General features: G+C 37.6%; 1 long non-coding RNA gene across 1 annotated transcript in view; it reads right to left on the reverse strand.

Moving 5' to 3' along the window:
- Nucleotides 1-2,895: 2,895 nt before the first annotated feature.
- Nucleotides 2,896-17,157, reverse strand: part of LOC149124308 (uncharacterized) — a 240,445-nt gene continuing 226,183 nt past the window's right edge. Inside the window, exon 2 of the long non-coding RNA XR_016214647.1 lies at nt 2,896-2,937. This is a non-coding gene — a long non-coding RNA (uncharacterized LOC149124308). The remainder of the gene's footprint in view (nt 2,938-17,157) is intronic.

A 17,157-nucleotide genomic window follows, 5' to 3' on the forward strand; every position in this document is an offset into this window, starting at 1 on the left:
GAGACTAGTGACATGAAAAGCATAATCTTTAAAAGGGGGCACCTGTAATGTACTATAGCCAATTTTTTTTGGCAGGAACCTGGTTCAGATTTTGTAATTTCTCAAGAGATTTTTCCAAAGGTAAGTAAAAAAATGTTCATGTAAAATATCCCAATAATTCATATTTTAGAAACACTGCTAAGCCAGCCAATAGACTAGACAAAATATGTACTGGGATAGGATTTGGCACTTGGACTACCTCTTTGCACCTATAACCTAACAAAACATACTCAACATATGTGAAGGCTTCCAAAGGTACAGAGACAATGCACATTATTTTCTTAATTCAATTTCCATGAACTTTTTGAAATTCTGCTGTCATACAATGGCCATTATTATCATTAGCCTTGTCCACTCACAGAAAAACACCCAAATTGGAGAATTTTTTGAGATCTGTAAGAAAATTGTTTGGTTATTATAAAATTGATATAGGAATATTAAAATTAACGGATGGGCTTGGATCCTGTGTGTTCAGACCTAATTATGAATTTATCAGTGAGAGACTGCATAGGCAAACGCCATCTTTTCTGAGCCTCAATGGCAGAGCCAGGCTGGCCTAGGATTCAGTGCCATCCTATGAACATAATGACGCAAAGTAGTGCATACACACACACACACACACACACACACCAGTGTTTGAAGAATGCATTTTCTTCTTGGAAAGCACGAGAAAAGGGATCAAAGTGCCTGTTTCATGTATAAAGCATAGCTACACAAAAATACATACTAAATGCAGTTTTATATTTTAATAGTACATACTTCTGATACATTTATAAACTTCTACACAGAGACAGATTTTAGGGAAAAGAAGTGGTTGTGTTTAGTAACATTGAGTTTTCATCCTGTGAGAAGCTGAGGGGGCCACGTTAAATGCATAAAGATAGAATGTACTAAATGTGTATTTATTAAATATGTATTTATTAAATGTGTTAAGTGTGTTCGGATAGAATTTATTTGGTCAAATCTCTTCCCTTCTCTTGCCATGTGACAAGAGAAAACATCACTCAGTCGCTGAGTTTCATCTGTTAAATGGGGATAAATATTAGAGCTTAACTCAGAGACTGACTCAGAAGAATAAAGAATTAATATAAATGGGCCTAGCACAATGCCCAGCATATAGCAAATGCTCAGATTAGTTATTAAGATGAAATGACTAAAGTTAAACAAGAGAAATTAGTACAGGATAATTTGGTTTTTTAAATTGGGAATATTTTATTATGATATTTGGCTGAGAGAAAATGACAAAAATGAGAATTCTGGCTTTTTTGAAAATTATTTCTCTAAGGTATGATTTAAAAGCTTCTATCCAGGACAAACTGCTAGAGAACAGGTATTCCAATGCAACATCTTTAGGGTTAAGAACAAGGAGCTTTTGCCTTGTAAACCCATGGGGTGAAATCTCATCCCTTGATCTTCAAAGTGTGACAAAGAGCTATTGATTGAGAGCATATTGTCATTTAAATTACAATTAGGGATGGGTGAAAGGTGGTTATTCAACAATTCAAACCTTTCTTTTAATACTGTCAAGGACGACTTAACCTTAACCCAAACACACTTCTAAAACTTCTGAGTTTCAATATGTCTAAAATCAATGTGCTTTTCTTAAAGTAAGAGAATCATGTCATTACTCTCAGATGTGGAATTCAGTAGTTTTGAATCTGCTGGTGAAAATCTTTCAGAACGCTCTGCTCTCAGTCACAAAACACTTGTGTCTCAACGCAAATCCAGTACCACATTTGCACCTTAATATGAAATATAATCACTCAGTGCATTTTCCTAGAGTAGCTAGTTATAAGGGTATATGCATTTTCAAAAACTGCTATATGAGTGATGCATGTTTTAATTTAGGGTATCTTAAATAGGAAACCATCTTTCTGAAGGCACAAATTGCCGTGAACTTCATGCCTTTTATTACTAAGGACAAAACAATGTCCAATTCTAAAGGCACTAGGGAGTACATATCTTTAATAAAACAATGGACAGAATGGGAAATCTATGTGTGTGTGTGCATCTATATATGCTGTATTATTACATTTTGCCATATGAATACACTTCATAAATAATTTGCTTTGATACTGCAAACACACACACAGACATACACACGCACACACACTAGCGTGCTATGCCTGCATTGGCAAAATGCTGGACTCAGTCTCACAATCTTTCTCTGGCCAAGTTCCCTGCAGCTTTCACAGGAATGCAGACAGCGTGAAGATTGCAGCTGAAACCTCCTATATTGAAGTGTGTTTAGAATTTACTTTGTCCAAGCATTCCTTCCCTCTCTTTCTCCTCCTATAATGCATGCACACCTGTCTGTTTTTCTTAGGAATGGCAGGCATTTACTGGAATGACATATTATGCCAGTGGTGCCTTGGCAGCCTATCGTCCTCAGGGCAACCATTGTTCTGGCAACAGTAAGTCAGTGAACAGTACAAGGTCATCCAGCCCCACAGCTCCCCACCTCCATCTCTTGTATGAGGCATGTGCTTCAAGGTACACTTCACTTGCTTGACATATGAGGTCATGGAAAGTATTCTCCAACTCGGGCACATACCACGTAACCTACAGCACAGACAAGGCTGTGGAGGTACCCATTAGAGTGCGCGATTCCTACCAGAGCACTTTCTGAGCCTTCAGTCCTGACAATCATTAGATGTTTTCTTTTCACTTGTGAAGGAAACCTATAAAAGTGTGTTTTCCTATACTGCAATGATATGTCAGGGCATCTGCTAAACAAATGGAAACATTAGATTTTACATTTTATTTGAAAACTCTGAGTAGAAAAATCACATGTGGAATACCACCTTCATATATTATGATCAAGAAAGGAGAACAGAAAAAGATAACAAACTTACTATTGAAGTTCTCTTAGGAGATTTATAGGGACTCATCGTAAACCTGAGAAACAGAAAAGGAGTATTGCTTGTCAATATAAGTAGGCAATTTATCTTCTGAAATTATTAAGGATTTCTACTCATCTATTGGGAAAAATTAAGGGTCTCATCATGCCTAACTCATATTTACTAATACAGTCTTTTTGAATGGCAAAGTAGAAATTTAAGGCAGAATAGTTTTAGTATTGTTCAGCCAAATATAAAATCTAATGCTTAGAAAATGAACATTTAGAAATTCAAGATATTGGGGAGAAGTAAGATGTTTTACTGCCGCCTTGTGGACAATTTAAAAGAACTGAATATTTATTTAAACCAATGACTAATTTGAAGTCTTCGTCAATAACAGAACCAGACAAAAATTGGTACTGGACAGAAGTAACTATCAATTAACTGAATTTAGACAGGAAAGCATTCTTTGTTTCTTAAATTTTTTCACATAAGGAGATTATAAAGGCTTCAAATGAATATGTCAGTATAGTTTAAAAAATTTTGATCTACACAAACAGGGTTAGGGGGACGTTTGACAGGATTAAATACTAGGTAATAAAGGTTAATCAGAATAACATTTGCTTACTTTTTAAAATATAATAAAGGAATTCCATGTGTACCTGTTGTAATTTTGCCACCATATTTCAAGAAAATTTTAAAAATCTTGGTTAATTATCATATAATTAAATGCAGCACCAGAAAAGCAGTGATAAGAGAAACTGGACATTTTCTGGGGTTCAGTCCAGCATTTTAACTTAGAATGTTTATTTAAACATAACTTGAGTTTATAAACTTGTTTTCTAGAGAGATTTATAATGCTTTCTGATTTTGGCTGGATTGAAAAAGTCCAGCTTGACTTCCTGCTAAGAACATGCTTGTATAAACCACCTTCTTCTTAAATTTTGGCATGAAAAAATGTATTTTCATTGGATACATTTCTAATTACAAACAAATGTTCAGGTAGATTATTTTAAATCTAGCTACCAATACCACAAAAATAGCATCCTACAATCTTTTAACATTCCAGCATTATATAAGTTCTTGCTGTCAAAGAACCAACAAATATAATTTCCAATTTCCCATTCCCCATTGTTCATCTGTTGGCTTATACTGAAAAAGTCTGGCCAAAACATTAAGAAAAAAAGGTGTCTTCATATTTCTGGGAAAGGAGAAATTTAGATTTTTAATTAAAATATTTACGCATATCAAGCTATAAGATAAATGCTCCAAGATTTAGAACACACTTTTGAATGACTTTGTAGCCACAATTGAGTCATATTTTTTAACTGGCAGGGGAAGAATTATTTGTGAAGCAATTTGAAAACTGGACAATCAGCCATCCAAATTTTTGCAGAAAAGCTCAATTTTTAATTACTCAGTTTTGCTATAAACTACTTAGATCTGAATGAAGAAAGAAAAAATTAGAATAAATATAAATTTGTATTCTAAACAAAAAATAACCAGTATTCCATAAGCTACAAAGCAAGCTGTATGATTTTTCTGATTTTTCTCTTGGCCTTGAATATTACAAACCTTAAGTAAACATCACTATTTTTTAAATTATTTTATTTATTTATTTGAGAGGTAGAGTTACAGACAGTGAGAGGGAGAGACAGAGAAAAAAGTCTTCCATTTGCTGGTTCACTTCCCAAATGGCTGCAATGGCAGGAACTAGGCTGATCCAAAGCCAGAAACCAGGAGCTTCTTCCAGGTCTCCCACGTGAGTGCAGGGGCCCAAATATTTGGGCCACCTTCTACTGCTTTCGCAGGCCATACCAGAAAGCTGGACAGGAAGAGGAGCAGCTGGCACTAGAATTGGCACCCATATGGAATACAAGCGCCGCAGGCGGAGGATTAACCTACTGCACCACGGTGCCAGCCCCATAAACATCACTTTCAAAATGTCCCATTTTTGTTTTAGTAGGAAGAGCTTTCAGATCACTGCTAAATATACTGATTCCCCATTGTTACTGGTTAGGTACTAAATTATTTCACAAAGATGTTGTTTGAGTCATTATCGGTGGGAGAATAACTACTTATTTTTCAGCATCATTAAATATTCATTATATGCCATAGACTTCCATTCGCCTTACAGCATCATTATAACTTACTGATATGTTGTATGATTGTCATCTTCTTTCTACAGGTGAGAAAATGAAGGCTCAGAGAGGTTAAGTAAACTAGCCACTGTCACACAGCCTTTCAATAGTTGTTCTAGCAGCACCAAAGACCCAGTGTGCCTCCAAACAGCCCAGACATAACTCTGCAGAATGAGCATCATTCATATTTCTCAGTGGTTAACAAGGTCTAGAATTGTGCTATGATTCATGACCAAAGACCATTCAAAAAAGTTCAAGAATCATTGAATATATGTGAAATCTCATTGATCAGTTAATTTATTAATTATTATTTATTGAATGTATTTTGTAGGCTGAGTGTAGTGCTAGGAACAAGAGTACAATAATGCCACAACCTAGAATAGTAATACATATTTGGAGCTTACAGCTTAATGTCATGAGAGGGGAGAAAGCAGTAGCTTTGGAATCAAGTGGTCTTCAGATGGCTCTGCTATATTACATTTTGGGGAAAATTTAAAGCCATTTGTCTTTTGCCTTAGTTTCCTCTTCTGTGCAAACAGATTTATCCAGAGGCTTAGTATAAAGCATAGTGACTATTATTATAACAGGTCAGGGAAAGAAAGAAACATGTAAACAATTCAGTGACTGTGAGAAAAGCACCGTATTAATGATAATGATAAGGTTCTTGGTAAGCTTAGTGTGGAGAGTAGGGGATGGGGAGAGGGGCAGGGAGCACCATGCTGGAGAGAATTGAGAGAAATTTCAAATGGGAAATGGCATGTGATTTGGGTATTCTGGATGAAAAAGAACACTTCTGAACAAAAGCCCATCTTATCCAAAGACATTAATGGGTGAGTATTTCCATGGGAATAAAATGTTAGGGTATATGTAGGATTAGAAAAAGATTGCAGTCAGTTCTCCAAAGTTTAAACAGTATATCTTGTAGGTGACTTTCATTATTATACTCTTGCTTTATGAATCTTTGATTACAAGTATAGGAAAACATAATTAAGCTGGAATAAATAAATGGGAAAGTTTTTTGTTCAAATAAAGAAAAATTCTATATTGACACTGGCATCAGGTGAAGTTTGATCTAGGTATCATCATGCCCTTCTCTGCTTTCCCTGCACTCTTTTCTCCTCCATGTGGTGACATTGTCTTCAGAGAAGGCCCTACTCTCGGCAGCAACAGTGTCTGAAAACAGTGAAGTGAGGGTCACGCTCTTACCCTTATACTAAATACGAAGTTCTAGGAAAAAGCTATGCCAATTGGCTTAAGCACTACTCAAGAGCTAGAGTATTCACACCCAGACAATATGGCTGCAAATAAGAGAGGTAATATGGAAGCTATTGGCCAAGGGGAGAAATGTAACAAATCAACATGTAATACCCTCTCCTTATCCGGTGGAGTCTTGGAGTTTCCAATGGAGTTGGACTTGATCCCTGGGAGGACTTGCAATCCAACTTCTTTAAGGATGATTAGATTTAAAAATAAGAAGAAACAGAGTAAGTGTATTGTCCTATTTTTAGCCAAAGAATATATCATGACATGTTTGAGACTCAGCAACAAATGATACAATAAAAAAGAATTCCAAAAAACAATTTCTCCAATTCATAAATGTGTATTCACAAAAGCAGGATTTACTCTGAGTCAAGTACATTTCAAGGCTAATTCTGAATCACAGACTCCTAGAATTCCTCTACTTCATATTTCTTTAGAGTCTTTTTTTTTTTCTTGTTAACACAGGCTAGAATGGGTACTAATGGGATAGCAACAAGAATATTTAAATGAAACATTTATTGCATTTTCTCTTTGTCTTTACCAAGATGTTTCCCTTGCGTAGGCTTCTAATATCTATAACTGTAGATGTGTCATCATTACTTAGCTGGAATGTTTGCATTATTAGAACCACATTAGGCAGTAAGCAAAAACACATGCCTGGGAGTCTAGTTATGAGATTTGTGCATGTTTTCTTTGAGCTGAAACAAAAGAATAATGACCAGCAGCATTCAGCAACTTAGCCTTGTCTCTATCCTATTAGGATCATATTCCCAGGAGAGGGCTCTGGTTTTTAAAAGCTATTTGCAAATGTATAGTGACTTCTTTTGAGTGTAATTTTTCACAAAGCAGTTGCAGAATAAAGGAAAGGGGGGTAGGTATAAGACTTGTGGATGTCTTCTTTGCCTGACATGACCAGCAAATGACAAAAATACTAAGGGAAATCATGATATGTGTTTTTCACTTGGTAATGTAAGGGGATTTTTCCACTTACAATTTTTAACTTCTGGAGAAGAGTCTTTGAAATGTTCAAACTGATTATGTACTTTGATTAGATGGGATTATAGTAATGTTCTAAAAGTCTTGTAACAGTTTGTTTTCATTGTTAGTTACATACAAAATCTTATCCAAAGTTCATAAATTAAGTTCATGGAGATAAAACTTCATTATGCCCTTCTATTCAATGGTGCTTCAATAAAATTTAATAGAGTTTCTAAACTTTTGTTATTTAGTTGGGCCATACCTTCATTTTATCTGAATATTTTTGAATATTTATTCAACATTTATTGAACCCTACTATGTGCCAGACACCATTTGAAGTTTTACCAATGTGGAAATCAACAGTCTCTACCATCACAGAGATAATGAATGAATCATTAACTCAAATTTGAGGAACACTTTTAAAAAATGGGAAAGAAATCAGTAAAGAGAAATATAAGTACACATGAAATGCCTATGGAAGTTGGTATGTAGGGTATGTGGGACATGGTTAGAGAATGTGTCCCTGATAAAGAGACTTTTAAATTGGGGTCAGACAGATGAATTGGGAGTACCTAGGTCAAACAGGAAAAGAAGGAAGCTCAGGAGGAAGTGCCCCAGTTGAGAGGGAGCAGGAAGTACATGCAACAGTGCTGAAGGCCTTTGATGACCTCAGAGTGGCATAAGACGGATGGTGGTGGGCCTTAAAATTAAAGCCAAGTGCTGCTACTTTATCTTATGGGCAACGGGAAGCCATTGTTGGCTTTTTGTTTTGGGAGTGTGATGGCTAATTTTGCGTGTTGACTTGAGTGTCATGAGGTGCCCAGATAACACACAGTTTCTGATGAGACTGAGAGGATGTTTCTGAACTAGATAAGCATTCACCAGTAGATACAGTGAAGCAGATGGCTCTCCCCAACATGGCTGGGCCTCATCCAATCAATCAAGGACCTGGATAAAACAGAAGTGCAAAGGAGAAATTCATCCCTTTTCTTCCTGCTTCACAATTTGATCTGGGACATCTCATCATATCATCTCCTGCCCTGGGAGTGGGATTTATTCTTTTGGCTGTCCTGGTCCTCAGGCCTTCAGAATTACGCTGCTGGCCTTCTTGGGTATTCAGCTTCTAGCCAGCAATCATGAGACTTCTGAGCCCCCATAGGCTCATAAGTAATTCCTCATAATAAATCTCCTTCCATAGATTAACAGGGTGTTCAATGACAAAATCATGCACAGATTTCCATTTGTTTGCACTAAAATAAAAAATTTTTATATTCTATTTCTGCATAAACTTTTTAAAGAACCCTCATAGCCCTCCTTTTGGCTGTTTGGAGAACCCTGAATAAGGATGACATAAACAAAGTTGGATTTTGAATTTTACAAAGTCACTCTGGTTGCTGTATGCAAAATGGATTTCAGTATGTATATGGATCATAAATACTCGTAAAATGTTCTCTAATTTGTGCTGTTAAACTCCACATTCCTCCTCATTTGCTTTAAAATTATAATAGGGAATCCTGACATAAAGGCCTTCAGTCAACAGATCAGCAATGTGATGAAAACCCTTAATAATGCTTTTCCTGGGAATGTATCCCTGTTGTTAAGTGACACATGACTGTAAGTTCCTCCATCTTATCTTACACCCCTATAAAATTCTAGTCAGATAAAATATCAAATGATGGACTTTATATTTTTCCCTTTCAAGAAGTCTGTAATACTCAGTAAAGGGTACTTCCAAATAGAACTAAAAAATATGATTACTTTGGCATAAAAAATTTAATTTAGTGTATAAATACCCATGTGTATTTTTTCATAATATGCACTTTCCATGAATTTCCTGAAGATCCCCCATATGTATGTATGAATTTCACCAATGTTTGAACCAAAATAAATTTATCATTTAACTTCATTTTCCATAACTTTTTGAAGCAACCTTTTATATAGGTAATTACGAACGTTCTTATATGCCACTAGCAAGTTGTGTCAAAGTGAAATGTTCCTTTCAGTTCAACAAGTCTGTTCTTCCTGTCATTAACAGAAAATTAAACTTATTGGACATGATTATGCAGGAAAATACAAGATCCTATTTCCCTGGTGAACTGCTTTCAGAAAGCAATTCCCTCTTTGCTTTGGCTATCAGGCATAAGATCAAGTTCAGGCCCCTCTTCCCTCCTATCATAAATAATATCTGATATCTACGCGATAGCCTAATAAGCATACAGTAAATTTACATTAAGTTTTTCTGGGGTGGATGTAGTGGTGCAGCATGTTACACTGCCACTTGGGAAGACCTCATTGTATGGGAGCACCTGGCAATCAAGTCCTTTCTTTGCTTCCAATCCAGCTTCCTGCTAAGGCACCTAAGGGGCAATAGATGAAGTCTCAAGTACTTGGGCCCCTGCTACCCACACGGGAGAATCAAACAAACCTCCTGCCTCCTGGTTTCAGCCTGACCCAGGCCCAGGTGCTGCAGACATTTGAGAGTGAACCAGCTGATGGAACATCCCTCTCTGAATTTCTGTCCCTCCCTCTCCCTTTCTCTATTACTCCACCTTTCAAAATAAATACAAATGAATGCTTTTTTAAAAAAGAATGTACCTAAACTTCATTTTTAAATGTTTCTCTTTCATCCTTTTGCCCACATTTTTTCTTTACTTCTAATATAAGCGTATTTCCCTTAGTCACCCCAAGTAATCTCTCATAACAAGGTGGAGATATAAGTAAAGCTTTTGCTTTCTTAAATTCTCCAAACAAAAACTTCCTCTTATCAGGTCCATTTAATTATAACAGAATATTCATATATTGCCCACTTTGAATTAGCTGTGGGCTGGAATGCTCCAAAAATCCAAATTATTGGCTATAAATTCTACCCTCCCTCCCCCAAATTCTATACATGTAACTTAAAAGACAACAGAGGCCAGCGCCGCGGCTCACTAGGCTAATCCTCTGCCTTGCGGCGCCGGCACACCCCGTTCTAGTCCCGGTTGGGGTGCTGGATTCTGTCCCGGTTGCCCCTCTTCCAGGCCAGCTCTCTGCTCTGGCCAGGGAGTGCAGTGGAGGATGGCCCAAGTGCTTGGGCCCTGCACCCCATGGGAGACCAGGAGAAGTACCTGGCTCCTGCCATCGGATCAGCACGGTGCGCTGGCCGCAGCACGCTGGGTGCGGCTGCCATTGGAGGGTGAACCAACGGCAAAAGGAAGACCTTTCTCTCTGTCTCTCTCTCTCACTGTCCACTCTGTCAAAAAAAAAAAAAAAAAAAAAAAAAAAAAAAAAAAAAAAAAAAAAAAGACAACAGAGGCCGGAATTTGGTCCTACCCTTCTCAATAAATGACATACATGTACCATACACTTAATTGGATTTTGCCATGGTGAGGTCAGAAGGGGATGCCTCAAGTACAGTGAACCCTGCTGGAGAACATTTCCCTGAACACTGCTCCTTACTTGAGCGTGGACAGCTTCAGAGGGAAAGGGAGCAGCCTGAGAAGAACTTAGCTTAGCCACCGCCATTGTCACCTCCAGAAATTCTATGGGCTCACCAACATGTTTAACTAAAAAGGAAATGTTTTCATCCTGTGGTCATTATATCCACTGAGAAGAAAGAGAAGCCATCCATTTTTAACTGTTCTATAATCAACAGGTCTTTTAAAAAGACAATATTCAATTAATTTTTTTCTTTCTTTCAATTGTTAACATTAAACATTTTGGTGGTTAAAAAGGGCTTAGTCAATTGCAGGACATGGATAGTTAGGGTGTCAGCAATGCCCCCAACTTAATGTCATTAAATGTTCAACAATGACTTTAAAATAAGTAGCTTTTTGGAAGTTATGTCTTTGAGGTTTCATTAATTAGTCATATCATTGGGAATGTATGGCTAAAGTAAATTACAGTGTTTAAAATATCTACTCTTTCAATGTGAAAAATGAAAGGATCCTGCTACCTTGTCTTTATACTAATGAAGATATTATTAATTGGTTTAGCAAAAACATAGATCTAACCATAATGTGCAACAGTTATTAAAGATAATTAACTACAGATCATTGGTTTGAAACATCTAGTCCAAAATGATTTCTGAAGGGCACATTATTCTACGAGATAAAATAATTAAATTTCTAACTGCTGCATGAGACAACTGTGGCATATCTAGCGTTTTAATTTCTTTTGTTCTATTCTCAGGGTACTCTTACTGTTTTAGGCTGTGAAAAAGCTACCCATGTTTCACAGTGAGCACTGTGTTCAGCATGTTTTAGCGAAATCTTTCATGTCTCTGGAAAAATTATGATTGAAAGAAAAGGATTACAATGACACAAGACCTAATGAAAAGCCCACATAAATCCAGCTTCTTTCTACTGAGGAGAAGTATGGTAAATCAAACAAATAGAAAACTAAACAAGTTACTTTAATGAAATACCTTTCAAACATCTCTCATGGAATCTGTTTTTAAGAACTTGAAAGCCTTACATTTGCAAAATAAATAAGGGAAAAATAAGTATGGACAAATGCCAGGGACTCAAGGATTAATGAATAATGTAATTATTGTACATGTACATAAAATACAATGATGGTAATAAACAATCACAAAAATAATGACAGTAAAAACAAGTGGGGCACAAGATTGTTAAGGATATTTATTAAAAGTTCCAAGATTAGAGGCAACAAATTCTAGCCATATTGCTAAAAATAAATTTGGTCTGTGTTTACTATTTGAAGATCAGTTAATTTAAAGGAGAACAATACTCAGATGCCAGTAACGGTAATTTCAGGACTTCAAAGTAAAGTGATCACAGTATTTAACACTAGTAGCACATTAAGATGTTGATTGCTGATCACAGTAAGAATGAGGCTGAAAAGCCATATTAGCCTCAATGTCATACTTCCAAATTTCGGGGCTGGCACCGTGGCATAAGTAGGGTAAGCACCTGCATCCCATTATAGGTGTTGGTTCGAATATTGGCTGCTCTGATCCAGCTCCCTGCTGATGGCTTTGGAAAGCAGTGGAAGATGGCCCAAATACTTGGACCCCTGCACCCATGTGGGAGACCTGAAAGAAGCTCCTGGCTCCTGGCTTCAGCCTGGCCCAGCCCCAGCCATTGCAGCCATTTTGGGGAGTGAACCAGTGGATGGAAAACCTCTCTCTTTTTGTGACTGTGCCTCTCAAATAAATCTTTTTTAAAAAAGATATCTAAATTTCAGAATTTTTATTGTATTAACTTGTATGAGGATCTCTTACTTTGTGTGTGTGTATAAGGAACAAAAGGGAAAAAATAATAGTGATATACTTTAGGATGCAATTCAAGGGGCCAGCATTGTGGTGTAGGTTAAGCCGCCACTTGCATTGCCAGCATCCAGTGTAGACACTGGGTCACTTCCAATCCACCTCCCTGCTGGTGACCTGGGAAGGCAGCAGAGGATAGCCCAAAGTGTTTGGGTTCCTGCCACCCACATTGGAGATCCAGAGGAGGCTCCTGGTTCCTGGCTTTGGCCAGGCTCGGCCATGACCATTATGATCATTTGGGGAATGAACCAGCAAATAAAAGATCTCACTCTCACTGTAATTCTGCTTTTCAAATAAATAAATAAATAATTTTTAAAAAGATGCAATTCAAATTTGTATTAAGTCTAAATCTCTGAGAAAGTTCAAAAAGGCTGGGTGTTTTGAATCCCTGCTCAAGGATTAGGTATAAATTATTATTTTTAGAAATATTATTAATATCTTACTTTAATCCAGTAAGTGTGCACTTAGTAAGGTAGGATTTAAAAACCATAAAAATAAAAGCATTCTTACTAGAACTGAAGTTCAGACATGAACTTGCTAAGTTTATATTAACGCTGATTTTAGGTACTTGGAGGGGACAAAACCAAAATGTTTAATGCATGCCTTTTTTGTCGAACACACAATAAAATGTAGAAGTCACTGAAAAATGTAATGCATGGAGGGAAAATAGGCTTTGAACCTAAAAGTGAGTAATGTGATTATAACCTCCTTAGTTTAGATCAGTGTTTTTGAAAATGTGTACAATGGGCTGCTAGTTCCCTCAAAAGAAAGAAGAAAGGTTCTTTAGTGAAATGCCTTTGAATACAACATGTTATATTGTCCTGTTACAGATCTGCAGTGCACATACACACAATTTAAGGCTCTGAAATGTCCTGCAATCAAAATATTCATTTCACTTAGCTCTCAAAATTTTTTCTTAGGACACTGATCACAGGAAGTTGACACTACTTTTAACACTTAGAAAGGCTCTGCTCTAAGCTGCCTTTAGAAGTCGTTTGCTTTAATTTCAAGACATCCAAAAAATCCTTTTCTGTATGCCTCTGGTGATGTCACATTACCTTCCCTTCAACCACCTATGACTTTCTTCCTACTAAGACCACCTTTAAGGTTTTTGTTAGATATATGCAACTTAATGTTTAAGTTGCCTTAAGAGAAACATGTACTTTTAAATATCTTGTTGTGATTGTAAAATAAAAGACTTAAGAAAATATTTGGCATTGCACAGCTGGCAAGGGGGGGAAACAGGACTTTTGGTCTCATTGATGGCGTCACACAGACCACTGATCTGTTCACGGATGAGATGATTGAGAATAGGCAGCCATTAACGGCAAAGCCAAGGCATTTTGAGGGGCTGAGAAGAGGGTCTTAGTGTTCTTCCATTAATCTCTGTTCTCTTAGGTTTTTGCATACATGTCTAGGGGAAAGTACACCAAATGTGACCAGAAGTTCCAATCTGGAAGCCTCCAAGCCACTTTCAGAATACAGATGTAGTATCTGTCTACCTCATGTTTAAGGAATATCACTATCTGCTGACATTTATAGTGCAGTAGATTCCATATTATAAACTAGACTCTGTCTTCTCCCAAGAAAACAGAGGATCTTACAATATCAGGTCTACTTGCTGCTGTGATTATGGCTACCCAGTTGAAAAACGGACATCCTTCTATCTACTCTGCCTTGGTCTCTCACTGATATCTGAGAGAAAGTTGTCATTTATCGCCCTACATTCGTGATCAATTGTTTGAAGTTTTGAAACTTCCTTGTCTCCACAACCTTACATATCTCACTTTTTTAAATGGCTGTTTTCCTTCTGAAAATTCTCTTCCTTTCCTAGATAGGGGAAGTACTTTAAGTCCATTGCCAGAATGTTGCCTTAGAATAAGTCACTGGGACTTGACTACTCAGATTTCCAGGAGAAATCCAGGGCTCACCTATTGTTTCAGGTCTCCCTAATAAAAATCCTTGGCTGTTCCAGATCCAGTTGCACTGGCCTTCCAGCCATCTCCACCACCACTGTTGTAGTAAGACAATGCCATTCATTGAGTGAGGCCCAAAAGGCAACTGTAGTTTGCACACACAGCTAAAACAGAACCTTCCATGGACCACATAATCATGTCTGAAGGTTCACCGGGAAGACACAAGTTTTAGTGAGGAAGGTTGCTGGCTTCTATTCTATTTCTGAAAATCAGGAAATTGAGTGGTCCACATATGCATCATTTGTAGTTCTGAAGCCTGAGTCATGGCTTTCCCTGCCTCCTCCTCTAAGTGTCAGCCATTCACAAGCCTGTCCCCTCTGTACTGCTGTGAGAGGGAGCTGCCAGGAGGTTACGGATGTGCTATAATCAGATGGAGAGGTGGAGCCATCTGCTCTAACTCCCAGAGTTATTGTTGGCTCAGTAGCTACAGCTTTGGTTTGGGTCTTTTAACAGCTCATTTAACTAAGGAGGAGGGAGTGGATTCAGAATAGGAGGCCCTTGGCATGGGTGAAGTTCCTTTATAGATTTTCTATTCCCATTTTCCTAACTATCCTCTTCTAACTCCTTCTCTTGAAACCCACTGCTTTTCTGACTCCCCTTTTCCTTTTTTTTTTCTCTTTCTTGACACAGAATCACTACTCCTAGATGGTTCCCGAGTCAGTTCTTCCCAGCACTAACTCCTAGATATTTACCACGACCGATAGTTTTCTTGTGGTATTTAAAATGCTTGGTACACAGTGTCTTCTGGGATATTCTTGCTGCATTTGAATTACATCCAGTAACACTGATTCTCCCTAAATTGTCAAAGCCACAGTGTGTCTTGTTAATACAGGTTTCCAAGACTTGTTTTTTTTAAAGGCCACTTAGTATTATTTGACAATTTTTTCCATAGGTTATATTATAGGTAGAGGAAAAAGAAAGTGGAATTTTTTTCATTCCTTATAATGTGTCTTTCCCTTAAGATCTGGTTTTTGTTCTCAATCTTATTCTTCCTCTTCCCTTCCTCTCCCTGTCCATGAACCCCTCCAAACAAAATTGCTTTCCCCATGTAAAACAACTTAACCTCTTTTATTTTTATTGTTTTGTGATTTTTTTAAAAAGTTAATTAAAAGGCATAAACAGGGGCCCAGCACTGTGGCATTGTAGGTTAAACCTCAGCCTGCAGCGCCAGCACCCCACATGGGCGCGGGTTGGAGTCCCAGTTGCTCCACTTCCAATCCAGCTCCCTGCTAATGTCCTGGGAAAGTAATGCAAGTGGTCTAAGTGTTTGGATTCCTGCACTCACGTGGGAGACTCACAAGAAGCTCCTGGCTCCTGGCTTCAGACTGGCCCAGCTCTGGCAGTTGCAGCCGTTTGGGGAATGGACCAGTGGATAAAAGATCCCTTTCTCTTTCTCTCCCTCTGTCTGTAACTCTGCCTCTCAAATAAATAAATCAATAAACAAACAAACAAAAAGGTAGAAACAGACCAAGAGAGATCTCTCATACACTGGTTTACTTCCCAGATGTCTGTAATAGCCAGGGATGCAAGTGGCCAAGGCTAGGAAACAGGAACTCAGTCTGGGTCTCCCACATGGATGGAAGAGTTCCAACTACTCCAACTACTTGAGCCATCACTTGTTCCCTTTCAGGGTACGCATTAGCAGGAAGCTTTCTTTGGGAGCAGCAAGGGGATTCAAACCCAGGCACACTGATACGGAATGTGGACATTCCAATCAGCACTTAACCTATGCCAAACATCTGTCCCAGGAGTAATCCAAGTAGGATCATATGGCTCCAACCTACTCTGAATGCTGCCTTACTTTTCAACTGTGCAACCAGTTCACTATATAAAGGTTCTCCTGTTTCAGTGACATTAAGTGAAATGTTTCAGTGAAACATACCTCCACTTCCTTAATTAAAAATTTTTAATTTACAGTTTCCCCTTGAATTCTAAGTAAGCAGCAAGGGCAAGAGACAAAAAAGGGCCTGTAATTTGAAAATGCATATTTAGGTAGAAAATAAAGCTTTCCAAACAGATTTTTTTTTTTACTAATGGGCTGTGGGAAAAATGAAAGGAAAGACAATACTGTAAAGGAAGTACATCTGGAAATTCTTTCCAAGAGGAAGCTTATATTGCCTGGAAAGAAAAGTAGGGGGGGGAGGGGTCCTGTTCAGTTCACTAATCAAAAAAGATCATATGATACAGGCTGTCATTCTCTCTCTTAGCTACAGCTTTCTCCTGCTCAGCTCAAATCCAGCTCAGCTTCCTTCTAAAGTACAGGCAAAGCAACAGAACAACAAGGACTGGGGAGATAGAATCTCTTTTGTATTTCTATGCGTTTTGATGTGAATTTGATATCTTGACTCAACCAGTCATTCATCAACCACGTCTAAATTGTTCACCAGCTATTTCCTAATAGATCTATTTGTTTCATTTCAGATGAACAGTGCCTATTGCATCATGAATGATCAAAGGTTTCAAATGCCTTGGCTCTATAAAGACTTAAAAAGTTTCAGTAGGGATATTTGAATTAAGAGACCAATTCGAATCCTGCCTTTATCAGTTACCAATTGTTTGACCCAATGGAATCACCAAGATTCTTCTGTCCCCAGTTTCTAATAAAATATTAATAACAAACAGCACTTACACCATGAGGCTGATTGTAAGGATAA

Source organism: Oryctolagus cuniculus, chromosome 10 (assembly GCF_051225735.1).
Source record: "Oryctolagus cuniculus isolate XC-2025 breed Fujian yellow rabbit chromosome 10, ASM5122573v1, whole genome shotgun sequence".
In the NCBI taxonomy this organism is placed as follows: Eukaryota; Metazoa; Chordata; class Mammalia; order Lagomorpha; family Leporidae; genus Oryctolagus; species Oryctolagus cuniculus.